Raw genomic sequence first — 9,244 nt, forward strand, 5'->3', positions numbered from 1 at the left:
TGTACGACTTTCTTCAGGGCATAAACAATCTGAAAATACCCAGGTGTCCCTAGGCTGTTCCCAGAGTGCTGTATCAAGGCACCTCAGTGGGAAGTCTGTGGGAAGGAAAAAGTGTGGCAAAAAAAGCTGCACAACAAGAAGAGGTGACCGGACCCTGAGGAAGATTGTGGAGAAGGATCGATTCCCGACCTTGGGGGACCTGCGGAAGCAGTGGACTGAGTCTGGAGTAGAAGCATCCAGAGCCACCATGTACAGGTGTGTGCAGGAAATGGGCTACAGGTGCCGCATTCCCCAGGTCAAGCCACTTTTGAACCAGAAACAGCGGCAGAAGCGCCTGACCTGGGCTACAGAGAAGCAGCACTGGACTGTTGCTCAGTGGTCCAAAGTACTTTTTTCGAACGAAATCAAATTTTGCATGTCATTCGAAAATCAAGGTGCCAGAGTCTGGAGGAAGACTGGGCAGAGGGAAATGCCAAAATGCCTGAAGTCCAATGTCAAGTACCCACAGTCAGTGATGGTCTGGGGTGCCATGTCGGCTGCTGGTGTTGGTCCACTGTGTTTTATCAAGAGCAGGGTCAATGCAGCTAGCTATCAGGAGATTTTGGAGCACTTCGTGCTTCCATCTGCTGAAAAGCTTTATGGAGATGAAGATTTCATTTTTCAGCATGACCTGGCACCTGCTCACAGTACAGCACATTGAATTGCCTGTGTTTGAAATGTACTCTATAAATAAAGCTGCCTTGCCTTGCCTAATGACTTTTAAAGTTTTGTGAGACTGTGTACTGAACTGGAGTGAACAGAAATACATTTTGAATCTCATCCATCCTCCGTTCTTTCTTTTGGTTTTAGAAAAAAGGTCAGTAAAATGCTCACGTTTTTATGAAACTATTTTATTTAAATGTTTTACTGTGTGTTTGTTAGTCAGTAAACACAGCCAAAGCCAACACTATGTTTTACAGTGTGTTTCAGTTTAAAAATTGATATATTATTGACATTTACTTTACTCTGGATGTTTGAAATTTTTTGCTGTTCAAATGAAATAAATAGAGGAAGAGGATGCCTTATTTTCTCCTTTTATTAGAAAGTAGCAACAATAGAAGTGTAACCCTGTATGATGTTTAGAACAGGTGTTTTAGTCCAGTCAGCACATAGAAGAGAATAAACATCAAACATCTGATTATCCAAATACGAGAGTCTCCACGCCAGTTTGACTCATTAATGTTCCAAGTTAAAACATGAAATTAACCCATTCTCATTTGAGACTTTTCTGCTGATTTCATTTTGTTGCAGTTACCTATAGTCTTCTTTCTGTATGTAAGATAAGAGGGTTGGATTCTGGCTAATGGGCCTTTGAGCTATACACATGCTGGTTTTAATAGATCCTCCTCTGTCACTCTTCTCAGAAGCACTCAGTCAGTGTGAATGAGCTAAAAGGAGCCTCCACTGAATGAACAATGTGTGTTCAGGAAAAAGCTAAAAACCTTTACTCTTCAATCACAGCTGGCTAGAGATTTTCCTCTTAGTCCAGCAGCTCAGTTACTCAAGCCAAGTATTTACAAGTAATTAAGTAAGTATTTCCTTTTGCTGACAAAGAGAGAAAAGTGAAAAGAAAACAGTTTTATAGATTGATTTGAGTCAAGACTGAAAGTTGATGAAACATTTCCCTCTCTTTCTCACTCTCTCTCTCTCTCTCTCACACACACACACACACACACACACACAGCAGTGGTGTAATCACTGAGCGCAGTCGTTTCCTGCTGTCGTCTGGCTGTCACAACCCCAGTGTTGGAAGAAAAGCCCGCACTGGGAAGATCCCATTTAGACAGATTAAAAAGTCCATGTCCAGCTGTCTAAACCAGTCCCTCCACTGTCTCTCTGATGGTCCAACCAGACCCCCCGTCCCCCCCCCCCCCCCCGATCTGCTGTACTCTACCACACATCCATCTCACTTCATCTGGATGCACTGCATTCTCCGTCACTCCCTGCTCACTCGCCATCTCATCTTTTATTTTTGCCGCCGTTTCTCTGCAAGACCATAATTTTGTGCTCGGAGCAAGAGGCAGCTGTCACAGTGGTTCTAGCTGTTGAATTAGATTAGATGGAGAACAACAAACGCTGGTGGGGATGAGCTGGCTTTTCTCAGCAGCGTGTCACTGTAAGCCTTTTTCTCCTTAAAGAACGTGGAGATGTACCAATGCTGCTGCTTTCAAGGTACAAGGGATAGATAAGGTACTCCTTTGTGTCACAGATGGCACATAAACACTTACATAACAGTAATAAAAGATTTGTTTTCTTGTGAAGCAAGAGGAAACCCAGACTTTGGTAGTGTTGCATTTGATGCACCAGGATATACTTTGTAGTTCTGTTTTGCAGCAACATTTAAAATGGAAACAACAGGAGATCACTGCCTATAAGTCTGTAAGTGTCCTCAAAATTACAAATGTTAATAATCCACAAGAACTGTCATGGTTTGGGGCAGGAGCCTAACCCAAGACATGCAGAATCACACCACCGTACACAGATTGATGGGAAAGTAAAAATGATTTTATTAATAAGGGGAACTGAGGGCGCGCTGGGAATTCCAGCAGATCCAGAGACACGGGAACCAGGGTCTGGAGAGAGAGCAAACCAGAGGTGAGTCCAGGGGAAACGGTCGAGGCAGGAATACTGAGAGGAGACTTACGGGGGATGATTGGGTTTGTGGAATGAGGGGAGGTTGAGAGCCGGGGTGGATCCAGAGGGGAGTTGTTCTGAGCTGGAGAGGGAGCGCAGGTTCGAGCATGAGAGCGGGTCGGTCTGGGAGGAGGAGGATGATGAAAGTGACTGAATGCGGAGTCCAGGAGTCCTATGGAGGTTGAGCGAGTAGATCCAGATGAGCAGAGAACCTGAGGTGGGTGAGTCCAAAAAATACAAAAATCACACTAGGACCAAAAATACACACGAGCCAAAGTACACCAGAGAAGTTACGAGTAACCAAGAGAACTAGAGCGAAGGCTGGAAACTACCGAGTCGTAGTAATCATCCGGCGTCCAGTAGTGTTCACCATCTCCTGAAATGGTCGACCTGCTAATCAGCTGATCGGGTGCAGCTGCCGCTCCCTCTCCTGCAAACACACTCAGAGATGGTTTAGATGAGAGCGAGTACTCACCCCGGCTCACGACAAGAACAACACAAATCAGAAAGCTCTTTGTGCTATTTCTAGTATAATATCCCAAACCCTGTAAATACTATGTGACAAATTTGACATTTCCCATTTATTCATGAACTCAGTTTGAGCCAAAAGTTATTCTGATATGGGACAATGTGTAATCTGAGTACAGCGACAGTACTCTTCAATTTGTTTTCTGCCAGAGCTTCACCAAACAACTATTTCCCAGAGAGATGCTGAAGATAATTGAGGACTGGAATCTGATATGTACAAGTCTACCAGCAAGAAGGATTTCTCAGCAAGCTATTTCATTATATTTATCCACCTGAGATGGACGGACGGATGGATGGATGGATGGACGGATGGATGGATGGACGGATGAACGGACAGCTAAAAAGAAGTCGAGTGTGTGCACTAGAATGAGGCTTTGCCTGTCTTGGCCCTAATGGTTCAAATGAGGCCTGAAGGATTTGTGTTTGTGTGTGTGCGTGCATGCACGTGTGTGTGTGCATGTGTCTGTGCATGCGTGTGCTGCAGGCCTGGTCTGAAGGGGTTTCTAGCCCGTGGACAGAGGGAGACTAGAGCTCTGTGAGTCAGACTCAACACCATATGAGGTGGCAGCTTGTCACATCCCAGCCCGTCACTGAACAGAGGCTGTTTCACCACAGAGCAGCTCCAATAACTTCTAACTCCCACAAAAGATGTTTTAACATGTTTGTTATTTCCATGAAGGTAGAGTCACACCATAAGCCATGAAAGATACAAATAACCACCAATGTGGACCTGTGAGGAGGGAAGCATGTTTTTGTTTTGTTTCTTGTTGAAATAAGCAGAACAGAGGACAAAACGCTTTTAAGTGTTTTATTTCTGTTTTTTTTTATGTATAAACTTTCAATTTTAGTAGAAGAAATCTTTAACAGTGGTTTATGATTCAGAGAAGATTCAGAGATTGTGTTAAATAAAAAGAAAAGATTTAAAGAAGGCTGTTGCCAGTATTTCTGTGAATTTGCAGTTTAAGGCAGATAAAAACAAAGATTGATTATTCTGGAAAGAACAAGCTCGATAAAATAAAATAAAATAAAATTGGATTTTTATTAACAGGATTACATTTACTAAGACACATGCATGCCACTTTATTCTGGATAAAACACATTTATGAAACTTCAGCAAGTTTCAAAGGGAGCTGCTTTCTATAAACAATAAAATATCACTCTTCTTTGAAAATAAAAATATAAGCTGAAGCGGAACCTTGACTTTGTTTTTCATGTTTAAAAAATGTGATTTAAAACTTTAAATCTCCAAACCGTGAAAATAAATCATCTTTCTTTGGACTTTCTGCTAATTTGTGGGATTAATAGCATTCTTTGTAACCTTTTTTCAAACATCTCTGTATTTGATCTATTATTTAACTACATTTTCAAAGACACTGTTTGTTTTTTATAGTTTTGTAAATAAAGCACTAAAGCACGATGAGGATGAACACTTTATTTACTTTCTGGACCATAACAAAATATGGAGTGTCAGAGTTGTTCAAACACACATTTAAATCAAAATGTGTTTTATGTTAATGAACACGTAATTTAATATTGATGCAGTAAAAGTGATCATCAGTTATTTTAAACGGTTCATTTACATTCTAACTATTTCATATTAGCTTGTTAAAATAAAAATCTGACCAGGAAAATATATAAATGCCACCAGTGCAAAGGAGGATATTTTTCTGTGCAGTAACAGCATATAAATATTCATAATTAGAACATTTGTATTTGTATTTTTAAATATATAATTCAGCCATGGAAAATTATAATAATAAAAGATGATGTTTATTAGAATATCTAGGTAAAAAGTCCACAATAATGATAAAAAAGACTTCGGTCTGGTTGTGTACAAATGCGTGCCTTACATGCAGATTGTGTGGCTTTTTCTCAGGAAAATCTCACATTGTTTACCATCTTCAGCGTGCGCCTTGACAGTCTCTCACTGGAATATTCATGCTAATTAAAAACCCCTGTGCCTAAAAATAGACAGTATGATTATGTTGGAGGGAGCAGAAATCCTGTATTAAAATTAGCTGTGCATTATTAATGAAATGAGCGCAAAACATAAAATATCGTCTTATACTCACTTATTCAGTGGAGTTTTGGCTTGTCGCCCAGAGACACTTTATAAGGTAAATTCATATCATTTTGCAAGAAACTAATTGAGAATTAAATGTAGGTTGTCATTAGAATGGAAAATGTCTGTTTCTTATTCCAGTACACTATGTGTCTGTTTTTTTTATATTTTGGTAAAACACCCAGATATTCTCTTTTTTAGGTGCAAAATCCTGTGTGGGACATGCTTTATTGATGCTGTCACACAAACAGAAAACATACTAAACAAGCCACAATATATTGTCCATGTTAATAAAACTGATTCCTGTGAGGTTGCTTCTCTCTTTTACAGACAATACATCTGATGGTCTAACTTTTTCCTCTCTAACTGCACTAGCTGCAAAATGACAAAAAGATTACTTGAATATAATAAATACATTTGTGTAAATTTTTTACACTTTCTGACAGATTTTAAAGCATTGACTGCAAAAGGAATAAAATAAGTTGTTTCTTGTCAGCAGTGTTGCAGAGGTAATGTGAACGTCCAACAAGAGAGATCAAATCGGGGAGAATCTCAAGTTTGTTAAAGACAAAGTTCACTTGTTTTTTAAACACATTAGCAGTGATCTCAAATGTCTTGTGGGTCAATCTCTGTTTGAGAAAAACTCTGGTGTTCCTGTTTGAGAAAGTGAGCCGGAGCAGAAGACAGCATGATTTGGAGTCTTATAGGGAGCCTAAGTCTCCTCCCTTTCCGGTTGGCTCATGGGTCCGGGGAAGAACGAAAAAATTAATGCAAGTCAACGGCGCTAAAAGAGCTATTTTCTAATCTGCGTTGCCTTAGATCCTGGATCACACACATGTTGTACTGCAATTTAAATGAAAAGTAATGATGGGTGTTTCCACCATGCCAGTCACGCACTTTGAGATTTATCAGCTTGTAAAAGTTCATAATTAGCATGACTACAAATCAGATATCGGCACGTCGCATACATGACGTCACCACACAATCTCCTCTGCCCTAGCGTAGCGGCTACCAAATGGCCAGATTTATGGTGGTTCTTTCCTCCTGAATGAAGGATTTGAAGTTTACTGAACTTACAGCCATTTTCCCTTTGTGTTTGTGTCTGGTTTGATGACGTCACTTCCGTGAAGTGCATTTGCAGTCCTGGACTTATTTTCACACAAAACCTAAATTAATGTTTCCCTTCATTCGAAAATAAGCTTGGTATCAAAATGCTTCTTTAAAATCCACATGAGAAATCCATGGCAGAAAACAAGCTAAATTGGAAAATTGCGTTTTTAGCCCCATTGACTTGCATTCATTGTTTTGTTCTTCCGGGTACCCATGGTCCGGAAGTAGATGTAGATGGGCGTGACTTAGGCTCCCTATTACCTGATAAACAGATAACTTGCCTGTGATTGGCTAACAGCAACGTGACTCTACCACGGACTCAGTTTGCTCTGCAGCATTGATTTTTTTATCTCCACAAAACAGAGGCCAGAAGGAGGTCTACCGTGTAGTGGTAATGCTAACGGTTAGCTTCTACTAGCCAAGACGTTCTCTGCTGTTTCCTGCATGCTAAAACAACAACAGCCTTCCCTGTTGTGAGTCAAGGTGGGTGAGTCCATGAATGCTAATTTTGAAAGCGACGTAGAATTGACTGGCTTTTCTAATGCAAGTGTTTCCCTGTTTCTTTTCTATCTGCGGCTAATGCAGGAAATAGGGGTAGATAAGGATTTTCACGTTCAGTCTGCATGTTAAACTAAGTGATTGATCATGTTTAAAAAAAGACTGTTTCTCAGTGAACTTGGTCTTTATGATAAACATCAAAAAGAAAATAAACTGTATGAAAAAATTCATGCTTTATTTCCAACTTTGCATTTGTGCCACTCTTACGTTGATTTAATTGTGTTGATTAGAAACGTTATTAATATTGTTATCCAGACCCTCGTCCCATAACCTCTGTGACTAATTCCAATTCATTATGTCTACATTTGCATTTTCAATACATTTGTTTTCCTTCTTGTCACTTAAGCTGAAATGTAATTGGACATATGATTTACATGTAAAATATAATTACATTTAAAATCTGCATGCTTTTCCAGCCAAACATGTCTCAAAATCCAAAACGTGTGAAGGCTCCTTTGGAGTTATTAGGAAACTTCGAGGACAAAGAACAAAGTGATAGAAAGGACAAGAAGAAATGCGTACAGTTGGACAGAGGTGTCCATGTCTCTCATTCTGCAAATAAACAAAAAGTAAACACTGGTGAAGGAAACACAGCGACACCTGATGCTGCTGATCGCTCCTCCACCTGCCCACTCAGGTTTCCCAGGAGCCATTCTGTCAGCTTCTGGACAAAAGCAGCGCAAAAAGCCAACACCTCTCTTCTCCCAGGGCTCTTGGAGACAAAAGAAGAGGGAAAAAAGCGATACAACACCTTTGTTTGTTGAGATTAAAAGATGTTGCATTTTCTAGAGTCTAGAGGTAACTCTACCAGGTGAAGGATGCACTGCAACTGCCAATGAACTCTCTCTCCATTCTTGGATGCTCATAAAATCTGCCTTATTATTTTTGTGTTTCCTATTGTCTGGCCCTCTTTGTGGTGTGTCTGTGATTAGCTGATCAGACTTGGCACAGGCTGAATATGCAGGCGTATCGTTCGCTGGGCTCCCCCTGCGATACGGGTATAAAGTTGGTCATGTGACGATTCTTGAGATTCAGCCTGATTGTTAATGAAATAAAATAGCTGCTGAAATAAAATAAAAATCCTGTCTTTTTCTTACATGAACGGAATCTGATTCTGGGTGATAACAGCTCAGGAATTCACACGCTAACAAACACCACGCCATGTAGACTGGAAGGTTCACACTCAGTCCATGCCTGGAGATTGCCAGATGAAACGAGCCACCTTCCCTAACACTTTAGAAACGCTTATGCTGCCCCCATGACTGTTTTTCCACAAAGTTATTAGTTGACATGGGCAGAAACACACACATCTAATCCAACAATCTATCGCTGCAGTGGAGGCAGAAGTGGCCCCGAGACATAGTCTCTCCACGGGGAGTTTCTGCCAATCTGGCAACCGCAGCAGGGGGTCTCACTCTCATCAGGCTCTGCGGGATCCAGACCACTTACCTTCCTTTCAATGTCCACACAGGCCTCAAAGCGGGGCTCACAAATGATGCACCTGCAGTTAACCTATTTCTCATTCAGTTTTGCAAAACTTGAGATTTATTTATTTATTGACTCAACAAAAAGACAGTTCATGTTGAGTTTAGAGGATGGACAAAAGCAATCAGAGGATTGGTTACAGAAAAACAGTTTAACCTTTCAGTCCTTCTAAAGCTTGGTTTCATCTTACTGGAGTTGAAACTAAACGTGTACTCGTTGCAAATGTGGTTTCAATGGTAAAATGTTGCAACAGAAAATGGAAATTAAGTTTATTTCAGACTTTCAGAGACCACTAAGCCCACTGATCTCAGGCTCAGGGGGAGAGAGTTCCAGAGTCTGGGGGCCACAGCAACAAATGATCCGTCACCTTTGGTCTTTAGCCTGGTGCTGCACAACCAGTAGGCTTTGATCACTGGACCTCAGGGACCTGCTGGGGGTGTAGGGACTAAGAAGATCACCAATGTAAGATGGTGCTTGTCCATGTAAGGCCCTATAGACCAGAACCAGGATCTTGAAATGAACCCTGATGTTGACTGGCAGCCAGTGAAGCTGGAGGAGAAGCGGGGTGATGTGGGTGTGTTTGGAGGACTTGGTCAGAAGCCGAGCACAGGCATTCTGAACCACCTGTAGACGGTTCAGGGAGGTTCTGCTCAGACACGTGAAAAGAGAGTTACAGTAGTCCAAGCGTGAGGAGATGAAGGTGTGGAGAACTGTCTCAAGCTCAGAGCGGACCAGAATGGGACTCAGCTTAGCAATGTTCCTGAGATGGAAGAAGGAAGAGCGAACAAGAGAACTGACAAGAATCCAGGGTGAGGGCTGGGTCAAAGG

The 9,244-nt window shown here is 41.2% G+C and overlaps 1 long non-coding RNA gene across 2 annotated transcripts; it reads right to left on the reverse strand.

The window, feature by feature from the left end:
• Positions 1-2,522: 2,522 nt before the first annotated feature.
• On the reverse strand, positions 2,523-8,942 carry LOC139063754 (uncharacterized). 2 transcript variants are annotated; one of them, XR_011517106.1, is made up of 3 exons: positions 3,006-8,942; positions 2,684-2,885; positions 2,523-2,612 (listed from the first exon to the last, which is right to left on the reverse strand). It is a non-coding gene; the product is annotated as an uncharacterized lncRNA (long non-coding RNA). The 2 variants fall into 2 exon arrangements; XR_011517105.1 differs by having other exon boundaries at positions 2,684-8,942.
• Between the last annotated feature and the right edge of the window lie 302 nt (positions 8,943-9,244).

This window comes from Nothobranchius furzeri, chromosome 17 (genome assembly GCF_043380555.1).
Source record: "Nothobranchius furzeri strain GRZ-AD chromosome 17, NfurGRZ-RIMD1, whole genome shotgun sequence".
Classification (NCBI taxonomy): domain Eukaryota; kingdom Metazoa; phylum Chordata; class Actinopteri; order Cyprinodontiformes; family Nothobranchiidae; genus Nothobranchius; species Nothobranchius furzeri.